Here is a 23996-nt window from a genome sequence, read left to right as displayed (position 1 = left end):
TTCCAGACACTATGCTGCTCCTGTCCCTTTTCGCTTTACTTTCCTTTTTACTGGTAGTTTAAGTACATTGCACTGCCTCAAGCAGGTTTCACTTTCTCAAAACTATGTACTTTTTTCAAAAGACATGATGGAAATGAAACAGCTATTTCATGCAAAAAGTACTATATTTTATGCATCACATCGCATCGCATTACACAACAATGTAAAAGAGATTTGAACCTTTGTTTGAAAATTAAGCACTTGCAACGTAATAATCAGGTAGTGAACCAAGCAAGGACAAAACAACTCGATAATCAAAACAAAGAGCTCGATAAGCTAACCAACTGTAAATACAACTCGATAAGCAAAGCAAAGACTCAAAGGGTGTAAAATACAACTCGATAAGCGGATATACAACAACTCGATAAGCAAGACGAAGTAACAGGTATTAGTTCACGAAAACATCATCAGAAGGCATTGGAAGTGGTGTCAATCACCAGTTTTTCATCATGCTTAACACTTATTCGGCTTAGAGCACAATTAGAGGCCATCGGCCAAAGGGAGATATCACCGGCCGAAATTAATGGGAATCGGCCAATATTTTAGCCGATCGGCCAAAATAGATGCTCGTTCGGCACTACTTTTGGTCGACCGGCCAAAATGGTAAAGACCTCCAGAATGTTGACACCTGTCTTCCACTCAAAACCTTATCCTTTACAAAAGCCTCAGCCTCGTAGTTTTCCTCATTTCAACACTAGTTTACACCAAATGGAGGAATTTCTTGTCCAAAATCTCACAACTTGGATTGCCAACTTAGATGGCTCGAAAAAGCTGAATTTCTGAGGCTTTGGCGTAAATGCACTATTCACGCTGAGTCACACTCCGCTGCACTTTTCGTTTCTCCATGCCGCAGCAAGGTTTTAGAATCCGATAACACATGTCTTTAGCTTTGGCGGGCAAGAGGTATGTCCTACCTTTGAAGATTTCCAAGCTTTGATGGAATCCGAGCGTAACGAAGAAATCTTGCACCAACTTCGCTTCGGCCACGCCCAAGCCTTAGGGAGAATGTGTGGACTTACTATGCACGACACTCGATCTTTGATTTGTGACGGAATGCTGGATGTTCCGAGTTAATTTGTCGATTTTCCAATGCCGGTGACCGCGGTGACCATCATTGGCAAGGTTTTCAGCGACACACCCTTTGTTTGTGCATGCTATCTCATTTCTTGCTTACCTCAGGCTCCGGAGGATCTAGTGTCTGGCTGATCGAGGTTGTTCAAAGCTTAAAGGAGGGCAAAAGCTGTATTGCCATGTCTTTGGCCGAGACATTGATGGGCTTGGATGCTTTCCATCGCCGGGAGACGACCAGGTTCGCGGGAAGTCCACTACTGTTGCAGGTAATGTTTCCCACCCTTTTCTCACATATGTATTGCTCACATCACTCGACCCTCAGGCTCGATTTTTCTCACAAAAACCCTTTTCTTACTTTTCCTCTCATCGTACACCTCTCTATTCTTTATTCTCTCATTTTTCATCCCTCCCCAGGAGTGGTTGATAGATAAGTTATGGGTTGTGGACTCTTGCCCAGCATACTCAGCTCACGGCTACTTCTTCTGACGTCGTCTAGTTGACGCCCTAGATGAGAGATAGTGGTTCGACTGGATGTGCAATTTGTTTGCAGACCACATTGTTTGGCGGTTTCCTTGGCTCAATTTACCGGCAATGAGCTACAACATGTCCCGGCAAACCGGGATTCAGTTGATTGGCTTGACTCACTGTGTATTCTACTTTCCGTTCTGGTTACAGCGCCAGTTCGGCCATGATCAGACTTGCTCGGCAGAGGGGATGGAGTATCCAGCCGCATTCCCGATCCGAGGTGCACAGCTTGCCCGACATGCCGCAGCATGGAGGACTAGAGAGCTCCTGGCCCCTGCTCCCACTTTCAGTTGCACCTTGTCTGATGAGTGCATAGATTGGCTTAATGAAGAGGCGCAGATTGGGCCCAGTTTGGCATCAGAGGCTTCAACTAGCTCTTGGAGGGGGCGCAAGAACACCTGACTCATCTATGCCCTGGATTTATTTGCTTTAATCAGAATTTTCAAGTTTTCTTTATGAATGTAATGAAAAGCAACTTCAATTTGTATGCAAGAGCAGGAAAACTCTGTATTGAAATCAATAAAATTGAAGATTGTGGGTACTGAAATTTTTCCGTTTGGTCCAAAAATGGTCTAAGTTGTAAAAGATTAATTTGAGCAAAATCAACTTTTATTAAAACTTTTCAAAACCATTTTCGATATGGATCAGAACTGGACACGCCTGAGATTTGTCACTGAGATGCACAACCCCGGATCCCAGCAACTGGAAAGTTGCCCCTAGTCTGAATAGCACTACACCGGAGATCATAACCGAGCTTTTGAACGCTGAATAGACAAAGATGACCGAGATGATCAAATGGATAAAGTTGATCGGGGAAGTGTTTATGGCTGAACTTCAGGATGAAGTTGCCTACGTATCCCGAAGATGGGAATCAAGCCTTACGTAGTTCAAGCTCAGGTTCACTCGAGTATTTTCACTCTCCTTTTACGCTCTAATTTTTGCCAAGGCCGCCCTTTGTGGGTTTTCAACCTTGCGAGCTCAGTTTTCGTAATTTCAAAATTTCTGTGCTCTAACTTTTGCCTAGGTCGCCCTTTCGGGTTTTCGGCCTAGCGAGCCACTCAGGGGTAATATTTCTTCAACTTGTCCATATTGATCAGTTGGGAGAACTCTAGGCCATTTAGGTCCATCAGAACGACAGCTCCTCCCGACCAAATAGACTTAATGATGTAGGGACCAGTCCAATTGGGTCTGAACTTACCCCTAGGGTCATAGATGGGAGCTCGGTTGTCTTTGAGTACCAAATCTCCTTCCTTTAAATTCCTGGACTTAACCTTCTTATTGAAAGCCCTAGCAATTCTTCGTTGATAACCTTGAACGTGGTACAGTGCTTTCAGTCTTCTTTCATCAAAGAGCATGAGTTCCTCAAATCTGCTCTGTTGCCAATCTACTTCGGCTATTTGACACTCAGCCAACATTCGTAAAGACGGAACCTCAATCTTGATAGGTAGAACAGCCTCCATCCCATAAACTAATGAATACATAGTCGCCCCAGTAGAAGTTCGAATTGACGTCCGGTAACCCCACAAAGCAAACGGCAGCTTATCTGGCCAATCCCGGTAGGTTTCCACCATCTTCTGCAGTATGTGCTTGATGTTCTTATTGGCAGCCTCAACCGCTCCATTGGTTTGCGGCTGGTATGTGGATGACTTATGAAAAGTCACGTTGTATTTCTCCAACAAGTCAATCACTTCCTTCTTGAAGTGGGAACCATTATCTGAAATAATCTCGTTCGAGACTCCATAGCAATAGATGATGTTGTTCCTGATAAACTTTGCAACGTGCGACGCTTTCAACACCGCATAAGATTGGGCCTCAACCCACTTTGTAAAATAATCCATCGCAACCAGAATGAACTCATGCCCATTAGACCCTTTTGGAGTGACAGCCCCGATCATATCGATTCCCCAGACTAAAAATGGCCATGGCGAAGTCATATTGTACAGCTTCGACGGCGAGATGTTCATGCGGTTTGCATGGATCTGACATTTGTGGCATCACCGAACAAAGCCGATACAATCCTCCTCCATGGTGGACCAGTAGTAACCCTGTCTGAGGATTTTTCGGGCCAGCATTACCCCGTTCACATGCGCTCTACAATCTCCTCTATGGACGGTCTCCATTAGGTGCTTTGATTCTTTGGCATCAACGCACAACTTATGCATTCCCATATGACCTCTCTTGTACAATTTACCCCCGCAGATGATGAACTGAACGGCCATTCTTCTGATCTCCCTTTTATCCTTGGCATTTGCCCCTGGTGGGTATGCTTTTTTCTCCAATAAGTTCCAGATATCGTAATACTAGGGGTTCTCATCTTGAACTTCTTCTATAGCGGCAATTGACTCGTAGGCCGGTGCAAACTTTTGGTCAATAATGATCGGACGCATCCGGACTCCAAAAGGGATGTCTATCATGGAAGATAGAGTTGCTAGTGAATCTGCGAACCTGCTGTTTTCTCTTAGTAGATGAATGAAGTTGAGCTTCTCAAGCTGAGGAATTAGCAGGTCCAAGGTCTGGTGGTATGTTATCATATTTTCCTCTTTGACTTTCCAATCCCCCTTAGCTTGGGATACAACAAGGTTCGAGTCCCCAATGACATCCAATCGTCTTGCCCCTAGTTCTAGGGCCGCTTCTAAACCAGCAATGCATGCTTCGTACTCTGCTTCATTGTTCGAGACTTTGAATTGAAGTTTGAAGGCTAAAGGAATACGGGCATTGTCGGGTGCTATCAGCAAAACCCCTATCCCATACCCGTATTGGTTTGACGCTCCGTTAAAGTACATCGGCCAAGTTTCGTCTTCGATATGCAAAATGGCCTCATCTGGGAATAAGTACTCAACTGCTTCACCTCTTTCCACTGGATGATCGGCTAAGAACTCTGCTACCGCTCTTCCCTTGACTGACTTGCGTGTTACATATTTCAAATCGAATTCGGAAAGCAAAAGCAACCAATGAGCTAGCCTACCCGTAAGCGCCGGTTTCTCGAAGAGATATTTGATAGGATCTAATCTTGAAACCAACCTTACAGAGTGAGCTAACAGGTAGTGCCGCAGCTTCCTGGTAGCCCATACCAAGGCTAAGCAAGCCTTTTCCAACGGTGTGTAGCGGGTTTCATACTCCAACATCTTCTTGCTCAGATAGTAGATAGCCCTCTCTGCCTTGTCCTCAGACTCTTGTGCGAGCATGCAGCCCATTATAGTCTCAATCACTGGAAGATACAAAATCAACGGTTTCCCCGGCTCGGGCGGTGACAACACGGGTGGTTTCTGTAAGTATTCCTTGATCTGTTCAAAAGCAGCTTGGTATCGGCCGTCCCATTGGAACTTCATTCCTTTCTTCAGGAGACCAAAAAGTGGTTCACAAGTCAAGGTTAATTTTGAGATAAACCGTCTTATAAATTGCACTTTACCCAGAAAGCCTCGCACCTCCTTTTCAGTCCTTGGTGGTGGCATTTCTAAGATGGCCTTGATTTTGGAATGGTCGACTTCGATACCTCTCTGTGTAATCAGAAACCCCAACATTTTCCCTGCTGTAACACCGAACGTACACTTCTGAGGATTCAGCAGTAACCGAAATTCTCTAATCCTTTGGAAGAACTTTTGCAAGGCGGCGTAGTGGCCCTCTCTTTCTTTGGACTTGACAATCATGTCGTCCACATACACCTCAACCTTTTTGTGGATCATGTCATGCAATATTGTGGTCGCGACCCGTTGATATGTAGCTCCAGCGTTCTTCAACCCAAATGGCATCACCCTGTAACAGTAAGTCCCCCACGGGGTGGTGAAAGCAGTCTTCTCCCGGTCTTTAGGTGCCATCACTATCTGATTATAGCCCGAGAATCCATCCATGAATGAAAGCAAAGCATGCTCCACTGTGAAGTCCACTAACTCATCAATATGCGGCAAGGGAAAGTCGTCCTTTGGACTGGCTCTGTTCAAATCCTTGAAATCCACGCATACCCGGATCCTGCCATCCTTCTTCGGCACCGGGACAATGTTGGCCAACCAAGTTGGGTATTCAGATACCAGCAGGAATCCCGCGTCAATTTGCTTGGTGACCTCTTCTTTAATCTTGAGAGCCCAGTCGAGGCGGATCCTTCTGAGTTTCTGTTTAACGGGTCGGGCCTCTGGGTCAAGAGGGATCCGGTGCTGTACAATCTCAGGATCGATTCCAGGCATGTCTTCGTAGGACCACGCGAAAACATCTTTGAAATCTTTTAATAAAGCGACTAAGCGCTCGCGTTCCTCCGAAGACAACGTGGACCCGATCTGGACCAACCGCGGGTCCTCCTCAGTACCCACATTAACTGTAGTGATTTCATCAACCAAGGGTTTAACAAATCTCTCATGCTCTTGATCAATCAGACGCTGTAAAATTGGAGGAATTTCTTCCTCGTCGTTTTCATCAAAATTTTGAAAGTCCTGATTAATACAATAAATCAAAGGCACAGAAAAGTACTCAGAAACCACAGCTATTCCATTCTCATTAAGTATTTCCAAATCGTCTGATTCTTCTGTTACAACAGACTCAAAAAAGAAAGAAAAAGACGACCTGGACAGGACTGTGGTATCCGAGTTATCACCCCTAGGATTACCGGACTCAGACTCAGACGAGCTGGAACCTGATTCCGACTCAACAGATTTGGTAGAATCAGATTCTGGCTCACTACCTGACCCGGTGCTGCCTAACAAAAATCCCTCCTCGTACTGCCAGATGAGAGAGGGTGCGATGGATGCATCCAAAATGTTTGATGGTAGGCCCGCAACCGTTTCATTCCCAATCACGAACACCGAGAAGTAATCCCCCAAGCACTTCTGTTCGATAAGAGGATCTAAAAGTAGACAAGCCAGCGCTACCCCCATTTCAATTTCAGCGCTCTCAGAATCCACATTTTTACATTGCTCAAACTTAGCTGATGGGTCTGTCTGCTCCTCGGCAACATCATCCCCAGATAACTGTAGGTCAAAGAAAATCTCGAAACCTGGTACGCGCTTCCTCTCCGCATTCAACCATGGTTCTGGGAAGCCGCCGAACGGAAAATCCTCCCCCTCCAGGACGAAGCGTCCGTTTAGGGTACCCTGAATGGGCCGGTGCATTAACTCAAAAGGCTTCCCTGCCTGTTTCGCTCTGGTTCTCCCAGCCATTTCCTTACCTTTTCTCACCCAATCCTCTTTGGTGGGAAGATAACCCAAGCCAAAGGTATGTAGGTTGTATGGCACTTCGGCCAATGCTGCAACGCCCTTTCGGCCGCTCTTTCCCAATCCCATCCCAAGGATATGTTGTAGCTTATTCATGAGGTATACTGATTGAGCACTAACATAGACCCCTTCATTAATAACCATGATGTTCTGTACAACCCGAGCCTCAGCTAAGGTAAAACCCGACAAGAACACATCCTCCATACCATGTTCAATTTCCAAAACTGGCGTAGATACTTCTGGCGGTGGATGGATCGATGAATTTCTGAAAACAATGGCCACCCCCTTCCCATGGGGATACTTCAATATCTGGTGCAAAGTGGACGAAACTGCCTTTACCTGGTGCAACCACGGCTACCCCAAGAGTAGATTGAAGGTTGTAGGAACTTCCAAGACGTGAAAGTCTATCTCATGTTCTCCTGGACCAACCTTAGCTTGAATTTGCACGGTCCCCTTCACCTCTCTACTTGTGTTATCATACGCCCTTATCACCTGGGTAGTTGGCGCAAAGTCTGCGGGTTTCAACCCGATTGCATAGGCTGTCCTCGCCGGGCACACATTGATGGCGGATCCGGTATCAACAAGAACCACAGGTATCCATTTGTTCTTACACTCCACAGAGATGTAGAGTGGCTTGTTGTGATTCGCACCCTCGGGTGGCAATTCTTTATCGGAGAAGGTCAATATCGGGAAAGCTCCTCCCGGAAAGACTAATCCCACCAGCTGTTCCGGCGTGGTTTCTATTGAGAGCTTGGCCTTATCCATTGCCAATACGACGGCCTGTCTATGTACTCGCGAAGCTATAAGTAGTCCCCAGATGGAGATGTCTGCTTGTATCTTTTTCAGCTGCTTCAATACAGCCTTTTCTTCGAGTTGCTTCTCTTTCTGTTTCTCGGTCTCCTTGTCCTTCCCGGACGCTTCTGGTTGGACTAAATGCGGGGGCTTGAAATACTGCCCGCTCCTAGTCATATGATCGACTTTTCCGATGTACCAGATATCATCTGGTTGATTGCTCCCCCAGTCCTCATCCGTGTGGGCAAGACATAGATCATCGTCCTCCCACCACATTCCATCGGTAGCCAACAGACACCTGTCCGGCTCCGTTACCACTGTCCTTGTACTCATGGTACCTTCTGTCCACGCATTCGCAACACCCTCTGTTCCTGTGCATACAGCACTTTCAGTCCCCACAGGGGCTTTGGCTTTCCTGGTTCTCTCAGAGTCTTCACTTCTTTCCTGTTCTAGCTGCGTCAATGCAATCTGCTGTTCAAAATTCCCTGTATCCAAAATGCCCAGATCCTGAGCGAAATACTTGGCACCGGCGCTCTCCGATGATGCATTCTGATCTCCGGGCCTTCCGGCCACAGTTGATGTCCTTGCCCCTGCCAAGCCCTGTTCCAACTGAGATTCTTCAACAACGTCTAATAGGTCATCAAGCCACCCGATAACCTCTGCTGACTCTTCAAAATTAGACCAGTTGACTGCCACGCCCTCTGGATCTTGTTCATTGAAAAACTGGAGGTTAGCAAAATCCCCCTCTACAGCCGCCAAGTCATCTATCCTCTGATCAAATCTATCCCCCTGTATCACACAAAGCTCTGCCCCTGTCGGCAATTCCACATTTGGCCCAACCTGGCCTACTGACAGAATATAGTCACTCGGACTGTATACCTCCTCAGCAAAACTCCCAGATTCCTCAGATTCTGACTCAACAATCCCATTCTCCACTGAAGTCTCTCCTATTCTGTCTTTGACAGTCACCACCGTTGGTTCGGGTTGCGTTCGGGAGATGTCTAACATGCACAAGTCTGTGTTGTCAGGAAGGAACACCTCCAGCTTAGGTAGATGGGAAGGAATGATATATATGCTGGGCTCATATGCCGTAACCCCGGTCTGGATAAAGTTGATGTGTTTGGGAGGTGGAGCTTGGTTGTGTGGTGGGAGAGGGTTGGTTGTGACATTGGGTTTCTCTGGAGGCACGATCACCCCATTATCGATGAGATCCTGAATCTCATGGCGTAATCGGAAGCACTGGTCGGTGTCATGACCATGCTGTTGGTAAAACGAGCAGTATTTGGTTGGGTTATAGAAAGGGAGGAGTTTTTCCGGCAATGGCCATGACTCTAGGGGCTTCAAGTGCCCTTTTTTGATTAAAACCCCCAGAGCTTTGGACAGGGGCATATATAGTGGAGCGAAGGTTCTTTGGCTTTTGGGTGGGTATCTAGCTGTTTGCGAACTTCCACCGGACACACCGGTGAATGGCGTTCGTACTGCAGCTGCAGCACTGCTTGTGCCTGCATTCGTACTGCAGCTGTTGAAGGTTCTCCTGGGTTGGTCTCTGTCATTATCAATCAAGCCCTGCTTCAAACCATCCTCGATCTGTACTCCCATCTCATGTAGATCTGGAAAGGTGGGAAATGGGAGAACAATCATTTTTTGCATGAGCTTGGGTTAGAGATTGCGCACAATCATCCGAATTTGATCTTTATTAGTGGGCCTTAGGGTCATCATTGAGGCCTTGGCCCTCCACCGGGTTACGAACTCAGAAAAGCTCTCCTTAGGCTCCTGCCTTATTGTCTCGAGATCACGGGTTATAATCTCGATTTGTGTATTATAGGAGTACTGGGCGACAAAAGCCTTAGCCATCTCATCGCAGTTCCGCTTGACATCATCTTCCAATTTTGCGTACCAGATGGCCGCCACACCCAACAGGGTCCGGCCAAACAATGAAAGCTTCTGTAGTCTGGTGAGGCCCATTGGCCTTAATATATCCGAAAACAAACATAGATGCACCATGGGATCCCCGGACCAGTCGAAAGCGGTCGATTTGTGACATCTTGAACCGATCTGGCAGCGTCACAGCCGCGTCGGTATACCCGTCCTCAATATCTGGGATGGACTTTACCCCTTGGGATTTCCTAAACAACTTTTCAAGCTTGCTCAACTTCAACGCCGTAGGGTCCACCTCGAACTCAAAGGGAGAGTCCGGTTGATTGATAGGCGTGGGTGCCTTAGATAGTTGAGGTAGAATCGAGGGTGGAGCTGGCCCCGTTGGGAGGTATGTATCCTCTTGGGCATTCTGGACATTCACCGTCTCCTCAGGTATTGGGATTCTTGTTGGGGGAGGAGCCTGGTGCGAAGCGGATGCTCCGGTTTGCTGCTGTAGCCGGGTAATTAGCTCTGTCTGTTGGGCCATAACGACAGCCTGTTGTTTGGCAAATTCTGTTTGACGAACAGCGTCCTCCTGCATGGCTTTCATGCTCTCCTGGAGCTAGCACACCATATCTTCCATCCCTGACATACTACCCTGATTTATCTGAGCTGCCGGTGTATCTGCCTCTGTAGTAAACTCGAAAATCTCAACCCGACTGTACAAAGACCACTTATCTGGCAATCTTGGTACCGATATACTGCGTTTTCTTGATCTCTGCCTAGCAACCGGGGGTAAAGAGCAAAACACTGGTTGTCCGTCTACCAGATCCTCAGATCGATGGAGTCGACGACCTCTAGTCCAGAGTGCTTGGGGAATATCTACTTGGTCGGAAACAATTGCGCTAAACTACCTAGCAAAAAAATAAATAAATAAAGCAATAATAAGGAAATAAACAACCAGGAAATGGACAGCATAACGGCTTAAATAAACAAAACACACAGTGGGGTATAAAAACACGCAATCGATAAGCTGAATACACCATTCTCAAACACTGATCATGGTTCCCCAAATCACTGCCTCCAAAACTGAATCTGAAACCCGTAGATAATTGATTCTCAAAATACTGAACTGATGCCCGCAAGCCTGATGCCCAAACTTGTGAACTGATACATGCATTCCTGTAGAGACACACTCTAAAAGCACATAGCAAACAAGTGAGAGCCAAAACACCCCTATGTTGGGGTAAGGTTTCCCTGTCCTATGTTGTCAGGAGCTAGGGTTTCACTATGCACGCAGCGCTTTCAAACAACCTATAATCGGGTAAGCAACCTGTCCTAACTTGGAATGGTCACTATGGATTCCGAATATGCACTAGGTCGAATAGTTAAAAAGGGTGCCCCAGTAAAACCGGGGTTTGTGTTCCCATCGTGGCAGAGCCCGTAACCGGTCAGCCTTATGGCACGCTTAACAAAGCGAGCCTTCGGTAAACCGTTCAAGAATAGCAGATGGCAAACATGGTGTCCTAGGCGCACCAATGCAAATGCAATGCAAAGAAACACATAAGTGTACTCAAAACAAGATATCATGAGTTCGAGTCAAGTTCTCTAAATCCCTAGCGGAGTCGCCAGAAACTGTAGACATCCCCGAACGTCCCGAGACAAATCCCGTTTTGTTCATTTGGGCTCACTACAGTTCGGACTCAAATGTCACGGTTCTTAATCTGATCTCGCAAAGTGCAATGCAAAATGGATAAATCACCAAAGAGTCCAAGTCTGGCAAATCGTTTTGGAAAACAGATTTTTAGAAATAAGTGCCAAACATGGACTGCTTTACCAGATACAGAGTCACCACCTAAATATTTTATTTTGTGGGGAATTTAGGAAACCTTGACTCGTGCCTAAGGCCACGTGTCCGTCATCACCAAAGTTGCCTCGGCTCGGGAACTTGGGTACGATTGGGGAAGGTCATTTCATGAGCACCCCCGCTCGCCCGACCAAAGATCGGCCTCTACTAACCATGATATCGAGTTTTGAAAACATTATGTGCTCTTATTTTGGTTATTAGCCTAGAATTACTATGTGATGCACACAACATACAAGTATAGACTAGATCATTTGAGTTGGAACAAAACATTTCATGTTTGTTTATTTGAAAGATGGTTTGATGGTGCTACTCGCAAGTAGGCTAAGGCGTGGATTTGCCACCCTCAAGTGGGCTTAAGAAAACATGATTTTGCCACTCTCAAGTGGGCTTAAAACTCTCAATTGGTGAATTGTTCCAATTCAAATAACCCAACCTTCACCCACAGGCATTCAGGCAGTTATATCACATAAGCAAATAGTCTCATGGTAAGCATGCTATCATGGCAATCACTCACACGCATGCAAGGATGCTAAAGCATAAATACTTACCGAGTACTCCAAGCCAAAGAAAGAAGCTAATTAGAAATCATGCATGAATCCTAACTATGCTGGAATGCCTAATGCAACACATGCAAAAATGCAACTAAGATAGGCTCGGCTATTCTAAAATGGCATATGAAATGCAACAACTGATACACGTATTCAACTCGGAATTGAAATATAATGCAGTTAGTATGATGCGCCGAGCCCGGTCCATGCAAGACAGATAAATGGATGCAAACATGCGAGCATAAGTATACTAATTGAAACGTGCCCTAAACTAACCATCATAAGCTGGTAAATAAAAGGGAGAAAGATATGGGGTTGGAAGACATGCATCACACACACACACGCACACTTATTACAACATTGCCCTCCTCGGAGGGTCCGAATAAATAACACAAACTGAATAAATAATTAACTACCCTAGCTAATTAAATATTACAAAACCCTAATCAATTAATAAATTAATTACAAAAGGAGGTGGCCGCAGCCCCGCCTCGGAATGCTTGAATGATGCATGCTCGATCGCCTCGCTCGAAAACCCATTGCCATGCCACTGTTGCCTTTGTTTGCATTGTTTTGCACCTCTGAGCATTGTGAAAATATTCTTGATGCTTCTGAACCACTCCCTGATCATTCTGGGATGCCACCGGCCAAGGTAAAGATCCACCGGCCATTGATGAATTGTCATCGACCAGTTGTGAAGCCATCGGCCAGATATTTTTGGTCGGTCGGCACTATATGTAGTCGGTCGGCCAAATATTCCTGCAGAATCCTGTTTTGACAGCAGCAGAGGACAGACAGTGCATGGCAAGGAAATTTCAAAGCAATGTGTGCATGGCCACTTTCCCTATCATTCTATAGACTCAAGGGAGTATAGCCCTCAGCCCTCGGGCCACCAACCACGCATTTCGATGCATGATGGCCAATGGCACCAAGCTTGCAAATCAATGTAAATGAATGCAACAAACGAGTGAATGCTTCACGCCCTATCATGTTGAGATCAAGGGCGTCGGCGACCGAGGATTGAGACGTGTTTCGTCACTTTAAGTATGAACACACCTCATTCCCCATGTTTGGTTTGACACCCCAAACAAAACATAATGCAATGTATGCAGGCAATATGGCTCAAGTGTACAAAACGGCATCAAGTATGCAATATGAGGCTAAGTTAGCAAAACAAGCCAAATGCAATGCAACCTATACATGCAAATATGCAATATGCCAAGCATGCAAAATGCAATGTAGGGAATATGGAAAAATATGCAATGGAACTAGCATGTGCCAACACACAATGAACCAAATATGCAACAAACGTGCGACGAACATACAATGGTGGACTTAAACTGCAAAGGGCAGACCTTAGCCTTGCCATAAATAGTGGCCAAAAGTGACGGAAATGATGGACAAATGCTCATGCAAACATGCACACCAATGGGCCTAAAACTAAGGCATAAAAGGGAGCATTCCATTACAACTATCATGACCACACATGGCATGGATTATGCAACCAAAAACAGAGTTTCAAATGCGTCAAAATACACCCCAAAACCCACTGATATGGCAGCCCAAGGACTTAAACAAAAAGGCATACACAAAGGACTCAAACATGGAGCATAGGACCACAACTCTTCAAGGCATTGAAAGGGTAATCAAATGCAAGCATGTAAGCGTAAAACATGGACTGAAATGGCATGATAAGTGATTCCAAATCACTAAAATAGCCTAAGTAATGCATGCTAAAGACTCACACACCCGAAGCCAACAAGCTAAAATGCAAAGAGGCTATACAAAGTATGGAAAGCATGACCAAATCAACACCCAATAGAGCTTGAACATGATAAAACATGACCAAAAACTTCACAAAGCTAAGCCAATACATGCAAGCATGGTGATCCAAATGCAAGATGCATCTCTAGGCAAAATAGAGGAATGTAAGGCAAGTGTATGGTGCATGCAAGGGGTCGACGAACCAACATGGAACAAAGATAAAACATGCTAGATAAACACCAAATACCCTCTGAAATAAAGCCAAACAAAGCTAGGCATGCATGCTTCCCTTATGAGCCAAAACACAAGCAAATGAGACACAAAGGGAGAGGGGTGTCCCTCCTCTATGCAAGACCTCAAAACCCCTTCACCACCACTGAAATTCCTCTGGATTTCAGTGGCAAGAAGGCCAATACACGAAAGTTCCCAAAGCTCAACAAAGAAGGCATAAAAGAGGCCAAACAAGGCCTAAGAGGGGGAGGTCGACCCCAAACACAAAAATGACCTTAATGAAACTTCTTAAACATGAAAAATCAGAACTTTTATCAGTTATACACAAAGCTCAAAACAGCATGCAAAGTAGGTTAAAAGCTAGTGCAAGAATGGAAAATATAAAGCAATAGTGCTCACCCTTGAAGAACACTTCAAGAACCAAAACTCCAGCCGCCATTTCTGATCAAAACCAACTCAAAAGCCCCAAAAACAACCTCTCAACACCTCAATAACCAAGGTATGGTGTAACACTAGGTGTCTTAGTGCAAAACTAAGAACAAAACTCACTTTTGGACACTCCAACACACAAAATGTAGAGAGAGAGGGAGATATAGAGACAGAGTGGTGTATATGCCATATGTATCTCTGATTTGCTGAACCTCTTCAAAGGAGAAGAGAGGCCTTCTTTTATAAAGCAAGACAAAGGCCTAAGCTTCTTAATGAAGCTAAACAAAAGGGGTCAAGGGGGGCAAGCTTCTTGAAGAAACTAAAGCAAAGGGGTCAAGGCTTCTTGAGGAAGCCAAGACAAAGGTTCAAGTTTCTTGAGGAAGCTAAGACAAAGGGTCAAGCCTCCTCAAAAAGCTAGAGCAAAAGGTGCAAAGGGTGAAAATTACATGTATGGAGGATTGGTCCGTGCACTCCAGCTGGCACAGCTGGCATGCACAATGCCTGGAAAAGGCAAAAAAGAGGTACCGGCCAGAAAAAGAGACAATCAGCCAAATAAATGGCCGATCAACCAGATATCCGTGCCGACCGACCAAATATTTGGTCGGTAGAAATAAAGCAAGGCCGGTGGCTTCGTGCCACGGCCGGTGGGTTTGAGGGATAGCTAACAAGCCACTTCCTACCCTTAGGTGCAAAAACTACAAGTCCTTGGTCCACAACCAAGCACAAAACAGTCAAGTCGAGAGATCCTAAGGCAAGGCGCGCAGCTGAGTCCTTTGGGATCTCAAAACGAACACGAACATGGATAATCACCGAGTGTTCAAACGATGACGTCTGAGTCTTGAGGACGGTCAAAAATGGGGTGTCTACACAATGCTTTGTTCCAAATTAGGCGATCTAGTCTATACCTGTTTTACTGTGCGCATCACATAGTAATTCTAGCTAATTAACTGGAATAAGAACACATATGTTTTCAAAATAAAATATCATGCTTAGTACAGGCCAATCTTCTAATCAGGCAAGAGGGGGTGCTCATAGCTGACTTTCCCCAATCGTACGCAAGTTTCCGAGCCGAGGCAACTTTGGTGATGATGGACACGTGGCCTTAGGCAACAAGTCAGGGTTTCCTAAATTCCCCCAAAACAAAATATTTAGGTGGCGACTCTGTATCTGGCAAAGCAGTCCATGTTTGGCACTTATTTCTAAAAATCTATTTTTCAAAATGATTTGCCGGATTTGGACTCTTCGGTGATTTATCAGTCTTGCATTGCACTTGGCGAGATCAGATTAAGAACCGTGACATTTGAGAGTCTGAACTGTAGTGAGCCCAAAATGAATAAAACGAGATTCCCTCCCGGGACATTCGGGAACGTCTATAGTTTCTGGCGACTCTGCTGGGGAGTTAGAGAACTTGACTCGAACTCATGATATCTTGTTTTGATTACACTTATGTGTTTCTTTGCATTGCATTTGCATTGGTGCACCTAGGACACCGTGTTTGCCATCTGCTATTCCTGAACGATTTGTCGGAGGCTCGCTTTGAGAAGTATGCCATAAGGCTGACCGGTTACGGGCTCTGCCACGATGGGAACACAAACCCCAATTTTTATCGGGGCACCCTTTTTGACCATTCAACCTAGTACATATCGAAATCCATAGTGACCATCCCAAACTAGGACAGGTTGCTTACCCGATTGTAGGTTGTTTGAAACCGCTGTATGCGTAGTGAAACCCTAGTTCGTGATGAAACTAGGACAGGGAAACCCTACCCCAATATAGGGGTGTATTGGCTTTCATTTGCTTGTTATATGTGTTTTTAGAGTTGACCTCTACAGGGAACGCACATATCAGTTTGCAAGTCTGGGCATCAGGCCTGCGGGCATCAATGTCAGTGTTTTGAGAATCAGTAGTATCTGCGGGTATCAGATTCAGTTTTGGGGCAGTAGTTTTGGGGAACAGTGATCGGTGATCGAATACCGTTATTCAGTTGTGCTTACGATTGTTTGTGTAAAATTGGGCTCAGCTGCTGCCTGTTTTCTCTTTCAGGAGGAGGGGGGATTTTAGAGATCTGAGTTCAGAATAGCCAGTGTTCTCCTTCGCCGAAGCAAGGCAAATATCTGATCAATCAAGTCACCAGTCACATCACCTTTGTTCAGTTCAGCAGATTTATGATGTCACAGAATTCAGAGGAAGTTGTGGTTATGGTAGCCGCACTAAATCAAGGGATCATCTTACAGGGTGAGACCGATGTTGAGATATCACATCCGCCCAAGTCGCCTGCTGCGCGCCCGATCTGGGAACCCCAGTTGTTTCAAGCTCGTGAACCCACCACGTTTGACTTAATGGGAATGATTGGCGACCTCCACAGATCCGTGGCTGATTTAGCTTATGGAATGTCAGCCCCGCCACCAACTGCATCGTATGCTGGGAACATCATGCCGCAGAGCCCCCGCTACTGGGGCGGATTGTAATTGAGCTCAGCCAACCTGAGGCTGTCTCGAACTCCGGCAATGACGTATCAACGACAACGGGGCTTCGCACTAAAGTAACAACCCAAACCTCCCACCAAGCTGAGGCTAGTGGAAAGAACAAGATGAGGGCAGATGCAGATCCCTATGCAGAACTCCACCAAGCTGTTGAGGCTCTGAAAGTCGGGGGGTTAAAGAAGCAACAAGTACTCGTAGTTGTGGCTAAGACTGTGGATGACATCTTCCCCACTCAGGCCGAGAGCAGTTCAAGCCAAAGGGAAAATCGAGATAGGGACCGTTGTACCAGAACCGTTCCTCTCAACCCTAACCCTGCACCTGGAGAAGATCATAGAGCCAAGGTAGCACCTGCCGATCCTTTTGCTAGTGTATCCAGCAAAGGTCCACTGACTTCGAAGTATCTGCCCCGAGGGCGCAGGGCTTTTCATGCCCTCTACATGCCTTTGTCCAAGGCACTTCCGATCCTTGCTAAAAAGGGACATCTCAAACCCCTTGAGCCTCGGCCTCTCCCTGCTCATCTTCCACCAGGTCATGATACTACCCAGTACTGTGCGTACCTTCAACAGGCTGGTCACACCACCGACAATTGCTTTCGTCTTCACCACAAAGTGCAAGACTTGATCGATAATGAGGTCATCCTCCCACCCAGCTCAGCAAAGTCTGTCACCACTGAGTTTCTGGACTTCAAAGATAATGCAAGTATGTGATCAGGGGTTGGCCCACCTGCAGGCGGTGCTCAGTTTACTTCAGATGTGGCGTGTGGCGCGCACTGTTTTGAGCATCTGCGAATGCTAACTTTTGTAGTTTCTGACTCGGGTGTTGAGTTAGTTCTGGAGTTTTATTTTGAGTCTGTCTCATTGTTTTGAGTCAGTCTTTTTGATTAAGGGACTGTCTTGTTGTATCGAGTCAGTCCTGTTGTACAGAAGTCAGGTGATTCCGGGAATGTTGCCCCGGGCATCACTATTTTGTTTTGCGTTTGTCTTTTTGCTTTCTTTTTTAGTCTGTTTCTGCCGTGGAGCCAATTACATCAGACGATCTAAATGAAGCAGCAGTGGTTTTTGTGTTTTGTGCCTATTTTTACTTTGAGCCAATTGTGCTAGGAGGTTTGAATGGAACGGCAGTGCTCGTTACCTGCTCTTTTGTGCCTTGAAATTGTTGCATTGACCTAGGTTTTTTTCAAAACGTTTTTTGAACGCTGCGGTGAAAATGAAGAGGAAAGAATTTCTTGGGATTTGTAAAATTTGATCAATTGAGAGAAAGAGAGGCGTGCTAAGCCCTTAATGAATGAGATCATGCTTGTTAGTGTGAGTACTGAGAAGGACCCTGGCTTGATCCAGACTGGTTCTACACTGTCTTCAGCGCGAGCGACTAGTCGCTTTCTTAAAATATTTCAAAAAAAATGTTTTGCGCTGTCTTGCAAAGACCTGTGTGGAATCGCTCCTGAGATTATGCAGCTTAGGATCGCTCTCAGCCTCGAGACTCGACCCCTTGCTTTCAAATCTCGAACTCGGACTCAGAAAGTTCAAAGGACAACCATAATGTGAGGCCTGCGTGGCCAGATTTGAAGCAACCCACGAACTAGGGGCAAGAAAAGATCAAGAAGATCAGATCTCATCAAAAGAAGCTTGTGAAGCTAGATCAGGAACACCCCTCGAACTAGGGGCAAAAGATGTCAGATTGTGCTCGACGAGCAGAAGATGGATCATTCTGCAAATCAACGAAGATCGGCAAGAATGCCAAATCCTAGAAGGGAAGAAAGAAAAAAGTTTGTTACTGAAGGATAACCGAGTTCCTATCCACAACACTAGGGGCAAATTCAGTCCCCTATTGGATGGACTCCTACATCGTCAGCGAACAGTAGCCATTCGCCTAGATTCAGATGACTTCAGGATCTCAAAACCGTTTGACATGGACAAAGCTACACTTTTACCCTTGAGAGGCTCGCTGGGCCAAAAATCCGGAAGGGCGACCCAGGCAAAAGTTAGAGCAAGAAAAAGAAAAGAAAAGAAAAAAAAATGCAAAGAATGAAAAAAAAGAAAAATAAAGAAAATGAAAGGAAAAGATGAAAAAGAAAAAAGAAGAAAAGAAATGAAAAGAATTGAAAAGAAAACAAGAACATAGCTCGCAAGGTTGAAAACCCGGAAGGGCGGCCTTGGCAAAAGTTAGAGCGCAAAAGAAGAGGTTAATACCCGAGTGTACCTTATCGAAACTACGTAAGGCTTGATTCCCATGTTTGCAATACGTAGGCAACTTCATCTTGAAGTCCAGCCACAAACACTTCCAAATTGATTATGTCCATGTAATGGTTTTGATCATCTTTGCCTTATCTGTATCCAAGAGTTTGGTTGTGTTCATCACTCTGAGGACTGACTGCAATGCACTGTGGTGCCATTCAAACAAGGGGCAACTTTCCATTGCCATTCAATGCACTGCGGTGCCTTTCAAACAAGGGGCAACTTTCTGTTGCCATGCAGTGTCCTTCAGACAAGGGACAGTTTTCCTTCTGATCTGAGGTTGTGCATCTCAAGAGTAAGTTCTGTGCTCGTTGAGTAATGGCTGTTTGCCAAAATGGTTTTTGAGAATTTTTACTGAGGTTGACTGATTCTCTTGAAAATTATCCCATTTTTCCAAAACTGGACCATTTCTTGGACCCAAAAAAGAAAAAATTTCAGTGCTCATAGCCTAACTTGCATGATTTCAAATCAGAAAATTGAACAAGCATGTTAATCTAACTCTCATTTTGGTCAAAATTATTTTAGTAGAAAGCCAAAAATAAGAAATGGTCAAAATGATGAACTAGGGGCACAGTTGAGTCAGGTGTTCTGTCTTTTCCCCTTTATCAACGCACTTGCCAGAAAGGGCACTCTACTTGCCGGAAAGGGCACCGTATTCGCCAGAAAAGGACACCACTGAAGCTGACCGTAAAAGGGTAAAAAGTTCTCACATCCTCCAAGTAACGAGGTATCAAGCCAAGTATGAAGTACGAACTGGAATGGATCAAGATATTCCACTTCCTCATCTGGACAAATCTAATCACGTCCAAACTCCCCAGCAAAGCATCATCAACCGATGTTAGCTACAAATTTGCTACACACCCCATTTTAGTGCAACCCCTCTATGGGAGGAACTCAGTGGCTATGAGCGAAAGAAAGAGAATCTAGCAGCATGCTAGGGGCAAGAGCCCGTAATTTCTTGTTTATCCATCAACCACCTAGTGGAGGGATAAAAAATGAGAGATTGAAGAATAGAGAGATGTGCGTTGAGAGAAAAAGTGAGAAAAAGGGCTTTTTCAGAAAAACAGAGCTTGAGGGCCGAGTGATGTGAGGATCACAAATGAGAAAGGATGGGAAACAATACCCGGAGAAACAGGCTCCCTGTGCACGTCTGAGTGTCGTGTCTTTTGTTTTGTCTTGATTCTTGTTTTGAGTCGTTTTGAGTGTTTCTCGATGTGTTTAGGTTGTTTACCTCTTGTTTTTCTTTGTTGAGTCGTTATGCACTGTGTTCAGTTACAGGCTCAATACCTGGTTGAGAACTCATTTCTTAATTTCAAAAAAATTGTTTTGTGCTCAGAGTGCCGTGCCGTTCTCCATATTTGTGCAAAACAAGATTTTGTTCTTTCAAAAACCGCAGGGTTCAACCCAGGTCATATGAGAACAGTAAAACCAGGACCAATCGGTAGACACGCCCGCGTGGGGGGCCCTCGCTACAGTTCGGACTCGATTTGTGTCACGGTTCTTAATCTGAACCAAAGAGTCCAAATTCGGCAAATCGTTTTGAGAAACAGATTTTTGAAAAGAAGAGCCAAACATGGACTACTTTGCCAGATACAGAGTCGCCACCTAAATATTTTAAAATGGGGGAATTTAGGAAACCCTGACTCGGTGCCAAAGGCCACATGTCCGTCATCACCAAAGTTGCCTCGGCTCGGAAACTTGGGTACGATCGGGGAAGGACAGCTATGAGCACCCCCTCTCGCCCGATCCGAAGATCGGCCTCTACTAACCGTGATATCCGTTTTTGAAAACGTTATGTGTTCTTATTCCGGTTTATTAGCCTAGAATTACTATGTTATGCGCACAGCAAACAAGTATAGACCAAATCGCCTAAATTGGAACAAAAACATTTCATGTTTGTTTTGCAAATGGCTTGCTACTCGCAAGTAGGCTAAAATGCAGGTTTTGCCACCCTCAAGTGGGCTTTTAGAAAATATGGTTTTGCCACTATCGAGTGGGCTTTAAAACTCACAGTTTTAATGCGTTATCCCAATTTAGGTAATTTAACCTCCATCCACAGGCATTCAAGCAGTTATATCACATAAACAGCTAGCCTCATGGTAATCATACTGTCATGGCAACACTCACACGCATGCAAGGATGCTAAAGCAAAAGAACTTACAGAGTACTCCAAGCCAAGGCAGGAACTAGTTAGTAATCACATGCATGATCCTAGTTCATATTTTAAATGGCTAATGCAACACATGCAAAGATGCAATCCAAACAGGCTCGGCTATCCTAAACATGGCATGTGAAATGCTGCAATTAACACGTATTCAATTTGGAATTGAAATACAGATGCAGTTAGAATGATGCGCCGAGCCCGATGCATGCAAGACAAATGTATGGATGCACACATGCATAGCATAAGGTATGCTAATTTAAATATGCCCTAGTCTACCATCATAAGCGGGTAAATAAAAGGGAAGAAAGACGTGGGGTTGGAAGACATACACACACTCATGCACACTTATTACACAATTGCCCTTGCTCGGAGGGTCCAAATAAATATTACAGTCCGAATAATAAACAAATAAATTATTACAGAATTTCTAATTACTTAACAGAATGAATGCAAAAAAACAAGAAAGGTGGCCACAGCCCCCGTCTCGGGATGCGCGAATAATGCATGCTCGAACACGTCTCGCCCGAAAAGTCCGTGCCATACCACTACTGCCTCTGTTTACACTGCCCTGCTTCTCTGAAAATTATCAAAATTCTGGGACAGGTCCCCTGAACACTGTGGAGCACCATCGGTTGGAAGAAATATCCACCGGTCATTAAAAACATCCATCGGTTGTTGATGAACCTATCGGCCCAGCCGGTCGGCAGAAAGTTCCTGCAGAATCTGGTTTTTTGACAGCAACAAGGACAGACAGTGTATGGCATGGTATTTCAAGAAAGTGTATGCATGGCTACACTCCCAATCATGTAACGGACTCAAGGGAGCATGGCCCTTGACCCTCGGGCTATCAATCGTGCATTTGATGCATGATAGCCTACGGAGCCAAGGTTGTAATTCAATGTAAAAATGCATGCAACACACAAATGAAGACCAAGATCCTATCATGCCAAAGTCAAGGGCCTCGGTAACCTAGGATTGAGGTGTGTTTTGTCACTCGAAGTACAAACACCCCTCATCCCTCACACTTGGTTTGACACCCCAAACCAAGCAATGCAATGCATGTTATGCAAACATGACTCAAAGATACAACATGAGATTAAGATGCAAGGCATGCCAAATGCCATGCAACTACCATGGCAAGTATGCAATGCTAGGCATGCAAGATGCAAATGCAATGCAAACATGGACGATTTAAGCAATAGGATCATCATGTTACAACACCTAATGAAGCAATCATGCAACAAACATGAGACAAGTATGCAATGGTGGACTTAAATCATAAAGGGGCAGACCTCAATCCACCCTAAAACAGTGGCCAAAAGTGCCCAAAATGGTGGACAAACACTCATGCCAACACGCAAGCCAATGGACCTAAGGCTAAGGCACAAAAAGGGGGGGCACTTTACTTCCACTAACATGACCATTCATGGCATGAATTAGACAAGAAAAAACAGAATCCTAGCATGCAAAAATGGACTCCAAGACCCACTGATATGGCAGCTTAAGTGGCTCCAATGAGATGCATGCACCAAAACTCATTTCTAGGCATAAAAGGGCACATCCTCAAAGCATGAAAGAGGTCACATATGCAAACATACAAACATGATTTATGGACTGAAATACGATCCTAAATGATGCCAAATCATGAGGATAGTCTAAGCTACGCATGCTAGAGGCCAATATACTCAAGGCTTACAAGCCAAAACACAAAGAGATGACACCAAACATGGCAAGCATGACTAAAACCGATGGCCAACAGGCCTTAAACATGGTAAAGTAATGCCAATACCTTCATGAAATTAGGCTAACACATGCAAGAATCATGACCTAAACACAAGATGCATTTCTAGGCCAAATAGAGGAATGTAAAGCAAGTATGTTAAGCATGCAAAAGGCCACAAATCCGACCAAAAACAGAGACAACATGTGACCTAGAGACACCCAAAAACCTCTGAAATAGGGCCAAAATCAGTCAAGCATGCATATTGCCTGTAATAACCCGACCCTCGTACATGTTTTCTGATATATTTTCAGTCCCTGTTTTTTGTGCTTATTGTGAAATCCTATGAGAAATTACGGTTAAGAAAATGAACTTCATGTTTAAAGATGCCTATCTGTTTGATAAGAAATGTATCTGTTGCAACTATAAAGTTTGAATTAGAAATTGGAAGCCTTAGGGGCCTGCTTATCTGAAATTGATTTTATATATGTGATCAACATAATTTTTAGGTAATATTAAGCGTTTCTGTGGAATTTCAATTTCAGATGTTTAAACGATTGATTTTCGTCTTTATTCACCCTTTATATATGTATGTCTATAAGAGCCTCTGTGAACTCAAGACTTGGGAACTTCCATATAACATATTCCTTGGAGAAAAGTGAAAAGAGGAGAAGATCAAGGGAGAGTTAAGAGAAATTGAAGCTAAGGTAAGGTTAAATTCCCTAATCCAATCTCCTTCCTCAATTTGAAATAAAAAGTTCTTGATTGGGTATGATCTAGAGTGTAATGAGAATCTTGGTTGTGTATGGTGAAGTTTTGGTATGATAATCCTATCATTTGTGCCTCCTTCCTCATCCAATTGGTATTCATTCTTATAATTATGATTTTGATTATGATAGATATAAGTGAAGTTAAGAATTTCAAGAAAGGGAATTATGTTTATGAGTTTCAATTCTTGGTTGATTAAATTGAGTTGTGCTCATGATTAATGCAAGTTAGATTGTGTATGTGATGCTTTGAATTACATGTTTTGAACCATGATTTAGCATTGAAAAGATCCATCCTTGAGCCTTG

Source organism: Camellia sinensis, chromosome 11, assembly GCF_055761805.1.
Source record: "Camellia sinensis isolate YWXY chromosome 11, ASM5576180v1, whole genome shotgun sequence".
Classification (NCBI taxonomy): domain Eukaryota; kingdom Viridiplantae; phylum Streptophyta; class Magnoliopsida; order Ericales; family Theaceae; genus Camellia; species Camellia sinensis.
Note: the sequence above shows the minus strand (reverse complement) of the source record.